Source organism: Eleutherodactylus coqui, chromosome 4 (genome assembly GCF_035609145.1).
Source record: "Eleutherodactylus coqui strain aEleCoq1 chromosome 4, aEleCoq1.hap1, whole genome shotgun sequence".
NCBI lineage: Eukaryota > Metazoa > Chordata > Amphibia > Anura > Eleutherodactylidae > Eleutherodactylus > Eleutherodactylus coqui.
The window spans coordinates 287446135-287455401 of record NC_089840.1 but is presented as its reverse complement, the minus strand read 5'-3'; positions in this window follow the sequence as shown (position 1 = coordinate 287455401).

The window sequence follows — 9267 nt, the reverse complement described above, 5'->3', positions numbered from 1 at the left end:
GGGAGGGGCCGATTTATATACTCGGGTGACACCTGATCTCGCCAGCCACTCACTGCAGGGGGGTGGTATAGGGCTTGAACGTCGCAGGGGGAAGTTGTAATGCCTTCCCTGTCTTTCTATTGGCCAGAAAAGCGCGCTAACGTCTCAGAGATGAAAGTGAAAGTAACTCGAACATCGCGTGGTGCTCGCCTCTAGTAACGAGCATCTCGAACACGCTAATACTCGAACGAGTATCAAGCTTGGACGAGTACGTTCGCTCATCTCTACTCCCTACCCTAAGTCAAACGCAACTAGCATTACTAAATGAACAAATAACAGCGGGGAAGGTCAAATGGACAATAACACAATTACCCAACGGTGAAGCACCAGGCCTGTATGGATACCCTGGAAAGTTGTATAAGTCCCTCAGGACCTAGATATCCCTCACGCTAACAAATATCTCCAAATAACTACTGTAAACCAGAAAGCAGTCTGACAAAGCCAATCTAGTTCACATAAAACTAATCCCAAAACCAAGCAAAGAAAGAGAACCCCCAGAGTCATTTCGCCCAATATCACTCATCAACCAGGATACCAAACTATTGTCTAAAATCATGGCCGACAGACTCGGCAAACACATGAGCTCGCTGGAAGGCCTGGCACAAGTGGGGTTTGTGAAAGGCCGCTTGGCAGTCACAAACATCCACAAAGCCCTGGCAGCACTCGATGCCATAGAACAAGTGCACCTAAATCAGTCGACCCAATCAAATAAGCACATCCCAATCCTACTAGCATTGGATACAGAAAAGGCATTTGAGGTTTGTAAATTGGGGCTGACCGAACCTGGTGCTAAACAAAGTGAACATCAAAGGAACCTTTAGAACCTGCATTGACACCATATACCACACCCCCAAAGCCAAAATACACATGCCAGGCTTTTTATTAGCCACATTTAAACTCCCCAATGTTGCAGCTGTTCTGGGGTCTTCGACTTGCTCTCAGGCCGGACCAGGTTTTAGCAGTGGCTCTGCCTTTCCTGGGGCTGAGGAGCGTGGTGTTGGATGAGTGATGTCAGTCCTCACCTGTCTCTGAGTGGCCCTGCCCTATATAAGCCATGCAAGAATTGACCTCCGTGTTGGTCATTTCAGTGCAGAGAAAGTTTTTCCCTTAGTTTGTATTTTCATTGCACAGTTGTGCTTTTGGTTGTGTTACGCAGTGTGCTTATTCTTACGTTTGTTAATGCTGCATGCCCGGTCAGGACGCAGCAGATTGATCAGCACTTACTCGGGGAGATTCTGTGTGTGTATTATGAATCCCCTTGAGGTTCTGTTGAACCAGCTTGGAGCACTGGCTGCTTAGTTCGCTTAGTTAAAACAGCGTCAACTTGCACTGCAGGTTCCCAGCAAAGAACCAAAAAATGAGTTACCTTATCTATTTTCTGGTGTTAGACAGAAATTCAGATCATTTTGCCTCCAAGCTCTATTTTAGGCTGCATCCAGGGTCCTCGGGGGACGATGGTCAGAGGGTGGGCATCGTCATTTCCCGACTTTCGGGGGCGCCGCAGGCATGGCCTTTCTCCCTGCCCCTATGTCTGAGATCTTGGCCTCAGTTGATAGCTTGTTTGCAGCCTTGGGTCCTATTTATGATGATCCAGATAACATATCTGTGGCTGAGGGAAATATCAGACGTTTGCTACAGGGAGACTTCCCTATGGAGGATTATTGTGCTGAGTTTCGATGGTGGGCAACGGAGACTCAGTGGAATGACCCTGCCCTAAAGAGCCAGTTCCATTGTGGTCTGTCCAAAAAGATCAAGGACGTACTTGTAGGATATCCAGTACCCTGCAGTCCAGATAAGGCTATGTCTCTGGCTATTAAAGTTGGGAGACGGATCAGGGAGAGGTAACTTTCCATATATTCTGGCTGCTTACCTGCAGATGTGGAGGAGGCCATGCAGGCAGGTTAGGAGTGGGAGGAAGGTACAGTGTAAAGGTCGATGCTTTTCCTGTAATCGCACAGGTCATATGGCTCAGTTTTGTCCCAGTCATAATTTTCAGCCGGAACTTGATGGCCTGGAGGTTAGTGAGAAGGTCCATATAGTCCATCAAACTGCTTGGGTATCATCCTCCAGGCTGGTGCTTCCCGCTCAGATTCTTTGTGGTGGTGTAGGTAGTCCCATAAGAGTCTTTCTGGATTGTGGAGCTAGCGTCAATTTAATACATCAGGATACAGTGAAACATTTAGGCTTAGAGATGAATTCTTTGGATTTTCCTATTCCAGTGTCTGTCATTGATGCCTCTCCACGCAGAGAAGTCTGAAATTTTGTGTGCCGTGTGTCCATTTAAAGATTGGGTTGTTTCACACGGAATTTATAACATTATATGTGATGGAATTCCTCCCTATGCAAGTAGTCTTGGTGTTGTCCTGGTTACGCTTACATAGCCCGGTAGTTGATTGGGAGAAGGGGGACATCACGAAATGGAGCCCCTTTGGTCTGTCCTGTTGCATTTCTGTGAATGTAGCGTCTATTCAAACAGAGGAGGTACCTGAATTTATCGCTGACTTCACTGCTATGTTTTCCCAGGAGGGGGCAGACAAATTACTGCCGCACAGAAAGGGGGATTGTGCAATTGAACTTTACCATGACTACAAGTTTCCCAAGAGTCGCATGTTCAACATATCGGCCCCTGAGAGACAGGCTCTTAAAGATTATATCCTGGACAGTTTTAAGAAAGAATCATATACGGCCCTCTAGTTCCCCGTTAGCAGCTGGGTTCTTTTTTGTGAAAAAAAGATGGTGGTTTTCATCCCTGTGTTGACTTTAGAGAACTGAACAAAATCACGAAGCGCAATCCGTACCCTCTTCCCCTTACCCAGAATCTTTTTTTCACAGTTGAATGGCTTCAACTAGTTTTCTAAACTGGATTTGCGTGGGGCATATAACTTAATCCGGATTAAGAAAGGGGACAAGTGGAAGACCTTGTTTAATACCCCGGAGAGGCATTATGACAGTCTGGTGATGCCTTTTGGTCTCACTAATGCTCTGGCTGTGTTTCAGTCCTTCATCAATGAGGTTCTCTATGAGTTTGTGGGCAGATTTGTATTAGTTTACCTGGATTCTATTATGAATTTGTTCCTCTTATTTTGAGTCTGATGTTTCCCATGTTCGCCAGGTCCTCCCAGTTTTCCGCAAAAACTGTTTATTCGCAAAAAAAGAAAAATGTGTGTTTGCCGTATAAGAGATCGCATTTTGGGGGCACATTATTGCCCAGGAGGGTTTCAAAATGGAACCTAGGAAAATTCAAGCGGTTCAGGACTGGGTTCTATCAGAGAATGTGAAAGCCCTACAAAAGGTTCATCGGATTCGCTAACTATTATCATAAATTCATTAGGGATTTTTCGGTGATAGTTAAACCTCTTACTGATAGGACAAAGAAGGGGTGCTTTCTGACTAAATGGTCTACAGAAGCACTTTAGTTGTTTTAGAAATTGAACCAGTGTTTTGCTCCAGTCTGGTACAGCCAGATTCTTCTAGGCCTTTTGTTGTTGAGGTGGGTGATTCGGAGGTGGGGGTTGGAGCGGTTCTGTCTCAGGGAATTGTGGCATTGCAAGATCTTCTCCCATGTGCGTTCTTCTCTTGTAAATTTTCTTCTTCGGAAGAAAATTATATTGGGGACAGAGAACTGTTGGTGATTAAATAAGCATTTGAGGAGTGGCGTCATCTACTAAAAGTGACGCGACACAAGGTGGCGGTTTTCACGAATCACAAGAACCTTATATATCTGAAATCAGCGAAGAGTCTTAATCCTAGACAGGCACGCTGCTCGCTTTTCTTTTCCCGTTTCAACTTTTAATTACTTATTGTCCAGGTTGGAAGAATGTGAAGGCCGATGCTCTTTTGAGATGTTTTCTTCCAGTAGTTTATGGTGAACCTCCTGTCTGAAGGGGTGGTGGTGTCGGCAGTGTCATTGGAGTTATAGGAGCAAATCCGTAAAGCTCAGGATTTAGCTCCGTCAAAGCTTCCTGTTGGAAGGCTTTTTGTTCCAGCTCATCTAAGGTTGCAGGTGCTGGACGAGGTTCATAGTTCTGTATTGGCCTAGCATCCGGGAATTAATAATACTGTAAGCTACTTTCTAGAACGTTTTGGTGGCCGTCGTTACAACGGGAAGAGTTCAGTTTTGTTCCATCTTGTGAGTTGTGTGCCAGAACTAAGTCACCTCGCTGTCGGACGGCTGGTAAATTATTACTTTTGCCAATGCCTATGAGACCTTGGACTCATTTGTCCGTGGACTTCATTACAGATTTACCACCTTCCGAAGTTAACACAATTGTTTGGGTATTGGTGGATAGTTTTAGCATAATGTGCAATTTTGTGGCACTTCCTGGGTTTCTGAATGCTAAAACGTTGGCCAGGTTGTTCATTTCCCACATCGTTAGACTGCATGGATTGCCAGAGAATATAGTCTCTGATCATGGGGTACAATTCATTTCCAGCTTTTGGCGAATAGTCTGCTCCCGTTTGGTGTCCAGCTCTCGTTTTCCTCAGCATACCATCCAGAGACTAACGGCCAAACTGAGATGTAACCAGAACCTGCAACAAGATTTACACTGTCATGTCTCGGAAAACTAGGGGGACTGGTCAAGGTTCTTACCTCTAGCTGAGTTTGCTCTAAACAATAGATCACTGAAGGTTACAGGGACATCGCCGTTCTTTTGTAATTACGGATTTCACCCGTGTTTTGGCCCCCTTTCCAAGTGGGTTTCAGAGGTATCAGGAGCAAATGAGTTCTGTTCTGATATTGAGGCCGGGTGGGCTGAGGTTCAGAGACATCTACAGTGATCAGTTCGGCAGAGCAAGTGGGTTGCAGACAGTCATCGCTCAGAGGGGGCGGTATTCTGTGTTGAAGACTTCATTTGGTTGTCTACCAGAAATATAAAACTCAAGCAACTGTCCCTTAAACTTGGCCGGCAATTTATCGGTCCGTTTAAAATAATTGAGAATAATGCGGTCACTTTTCGGTTAGAAATTCCCAGCGCGATGAAGATTAGCAATGTTTTCCACAAATCTCTGCTCAAAAGATTCATCGATTTTTGGGCAATGGTTCACCACCCCAGCTCCTGTTTTAGTGGATGGGGAGGTGCAGTTTGTGATAAGTCGCATTTTGGACTCTCGTTGTGTCAGGAATTCTCTGCAGTACCTTGTTATGGTCCAGAAGAAAGGTCATGGGTTCCGGCCATTGATGTTCATGCAGATCGTCTGGTAAAAAAGATTGAATCTGAGTCGTCCTGGTCCTAAGGGTCCTGGGGCATCTTCTAGAGTGGAAGTTACTGTTGCAGCTAATCTGGGTTCAGAACAGAAGCATAGCCCGATCCAATTGCGATTGGATGCAATGCTGGTCATTTCTGTTTCCTCCTGGATTCCTGTTGAGGAGCACAGCCTGCCACTGGAGCTTGTTTTTTTTTGCTGCAGACTGTTGCTACAGCTAAGTACCGCTGTTTGGTTACCGTATACTGTTCTCTTTTGTATTCAGGGCTCCCTGGTAGGGATTGATTAGTGGCTTAGGTATGAGTGTGGGTCCGCACCTGTTGGAAGCGATCAGCCCACCGAGTAGGCAGGGCTTCCTTCTAGGGTAGGGTTTTGCAGGGAAAGGATTTCCTTTAGTTTGTATTTTCATTGCACAGTTGTGCTTCTGGTTGTGTTATGCACCGTGTGTTTGTTAACGCCACATGTCCGGTCAGGACGCAACACCCAAAAGGCACAAGACAGGGCTGCCCGCTATCACCCCTACTATTCAACCTGGCATTAGAGCCACTTGTTAAAAGATTGACTGACTCAGATATGTATAGGGACATAAATATAGGCTGCCACGAAGAGAAGCTGACTATTCGCAGACGACATTCCACTGTTTCTAGAACACCCAGAAATGCACCTGAAACTGCTATTAAAAATGATAGCCCAATATGGGGTCTTCTCAGGCTATAAAACAAATCCCTCTATGCTATGGACGTAACTCAATTTGCCGGCCAACATAGTAAAACCCTTCATCACATATTTAAACATCAAGATAGGAAAAACGCCAGAATCCGTCTACACGTTAAACCAACCACCGCTGTGTGATAAAATAAAGAAAAAAACTAAAGCAATGGCCACAAAAATGATGAGCTTCTCAAACCTGTTATATCCAATGCAGACGATCCCCCTACTGCTCAAACACTCATATGTGGCCCGCCTAAACTCGGAATTCCCAACATTTATCTGGGCAGGCAGAGAATCCCTCATCTCATTCAAAAAGCTAATGCAAGGGAAAGGGAGGAATACACTTTCCAAATATAAGAAGTTACAACATAGCTTGCCCAACCCGCCACATAGTAGATTGGATAAAGAAGACTAAGCCCTGCAGAGAAATAGAATCCAACTTAGCTGCACCCTGGGATCTAGTTGCATATCTGCAGACAGCCTATGCAACCCTCCCAGCAGGCATAGAGAAATCCCAGATACTAAGAGACACCATAATCACGTGGAGCGAACTGAGAAAGGCGTACGGCTTCCCCTTCCTCATGTCCAAGAATATGCCCCTGATAGGCCACCTAAACTTTAGCAGGGGACAAGACAACACTGTATACAATGGCACTAAATTACATGATATGTACCCAGCACTGCTGTATATGTACCTACTTCTAACTATATATACACTACACACATATACAGCCCCCTCTGCGGACATTACACACACACATACAACCCCCTCCGTGGACATTACACCCATATACGGCCCCCTCCGTGGACATTACACACACATACGGCCCCCTCCGTGGACATTACACACACATACGGCCCCCTCCGTGGACATTACACAAACACACACGGCCCCCTCCGTGGACATTACACACACACACACACACATACGGCCCCCTCCGTGGACATTACACATACACACACACATACGGCCCCCTCCGTGGACATTACACACACACACACACACACACACACACATACGGCCCCCTCCGTGGACATTACACATACACACACACATACGGCCCCCTCCGTGGACATTACACACACACACACACACATACAGCCCCCTCCGTGGACATTACACACACACACACGGCCCCCTCCGTGGACAATACACACACACACACGGCCCCCTCCGTGGACATTACACACACACGGCCCCCTCCGTGGACATTACACACACAGACGGCCCCCTCCGTGGACATTACACACACACACAGACGGCCCCCTCCGTGGACATTACACACACACACGGCCCCCTCCGTGGACATTACACACACACGGCCCCCTCCGTGGACATTACACACACACGGCCCCCTCCGTGGACATTACACACACACGGCCCCCTCCGTGGACATTACACACACACACGGCCCCCTCCGTGGACATTACACACACACACGGCCCCCTCCGTGGACATTACACACACACACGGCCCCCTCCGTGGACATTACACACACACACACGGCCCCCTCCGTGGACATTACACACACACACACGGCCCCCTCCGTGGACATTACACACACACACACACACGGCCCCCTCCGTGGACATTACACACACACGGCCCCCTCCGTGGACATTACACACACACACAGACGGCCCCCTCCGTAGACATTACACACACACACACACGGCCCCCTCCGTGGACATTACACACACACACACGGCCCCCTCCGTGGACATTACACACACACACGGCCCCCTCCGTGGACATTACACACACGGCCCCCTCCGTGGACATTACACACACACACGGCCCCCTCCGTGGACATTACACACACACACGGCCCCCTCCGTGGACATTACACACACACACGGCCCCCTCCGTGGACATTACACACACACACACGGCCCCCTCCGTGGACATTACACAGACACACACGGCCCCCTCCGTGGACATTACACACACACACACACACACACACACACACACACACACACACGGCCCCCTCCGTGGACATTACACACACACACGGCCCCCTCCGTGGACATTACACACACACACGGCCCCCTCCGTGGACATTACACACACACACACGGCCCCCTCCGTGGACATTACACACACACACACACACACACACACACACGGCCCACTCCGTGGACATTACACACACACACACACACACACACACACACGGCCCCCTCCGTGGACATTACACACACACACAGCCCCCTCCGTGGACATTACACACACACACACACACACACACACGGCCCCCTCCGTGGACATTACACACACACACACGGCCCCCTCCGTGGACATTACACACACACACACACGGCCCCCTCCGTGGACATTACACACACACACACACGGCCCCCTCCGTGGACATTACACACACACACACACACACACACGGCCCCCTCCGTGGACATTACACACACACACGGCCCCCTCCGTGGACATTACACACACACACGGCCCCCTCCGTGGACATTACACACACACACACACGGCCCCCTCCGTGGACATTACACACACACACACGGCCCCCTCCGTGGACATTACACACACACACACGGCCCCCTCCGTGGACATTACACACACACACACGGCCCCCTCCGTGGACATTACACACACACACACGGCCCCCTCCGTGGACATTACACACACACACACGGCCCCCTCCGTGGACATTACACACACACACACGGCCCCCTCCGTGGACATTACACACACACACACACACACACGGCCCCCTCCGTGGACATTACACACACACGGCCCCCTCCGTGGACATTACACACACACGGCCCCCTCCGTGGACATTACACACACACGGCCCCCTCCGTGGACATTACACACACACACGGCCCCCTCCGTGGACATTACACACACACACACGGCCCCCTCCGTGGACATTACACACACACGGCCCCCTCCGTGGACATTACACACACACACACGGCCCCCTCCGTGGACATTACACACACACACGGCCCCCTCCGTGGACATTACACACACACACACGGCCCCCTCCGTGGACATTACATACACACACACGGCCCCCTCCGTGGACATTACATACACACACACGGCCCCCTCCGTGGACATTACACACACACGGCCCCCTCCGTGGACATTACACACACACACACGGCCCCCTCCGTGGACATTACACACACACGGCCCCCTCCGTGGACATTACACACACACACACGGCCCCCTCCGTGGACATTACACACACACACGGCCCCCTCCGTGGACATTACACACACACACACACACGGCCCCCTCCGTGGACATTACACACACACACACGGCCCCCT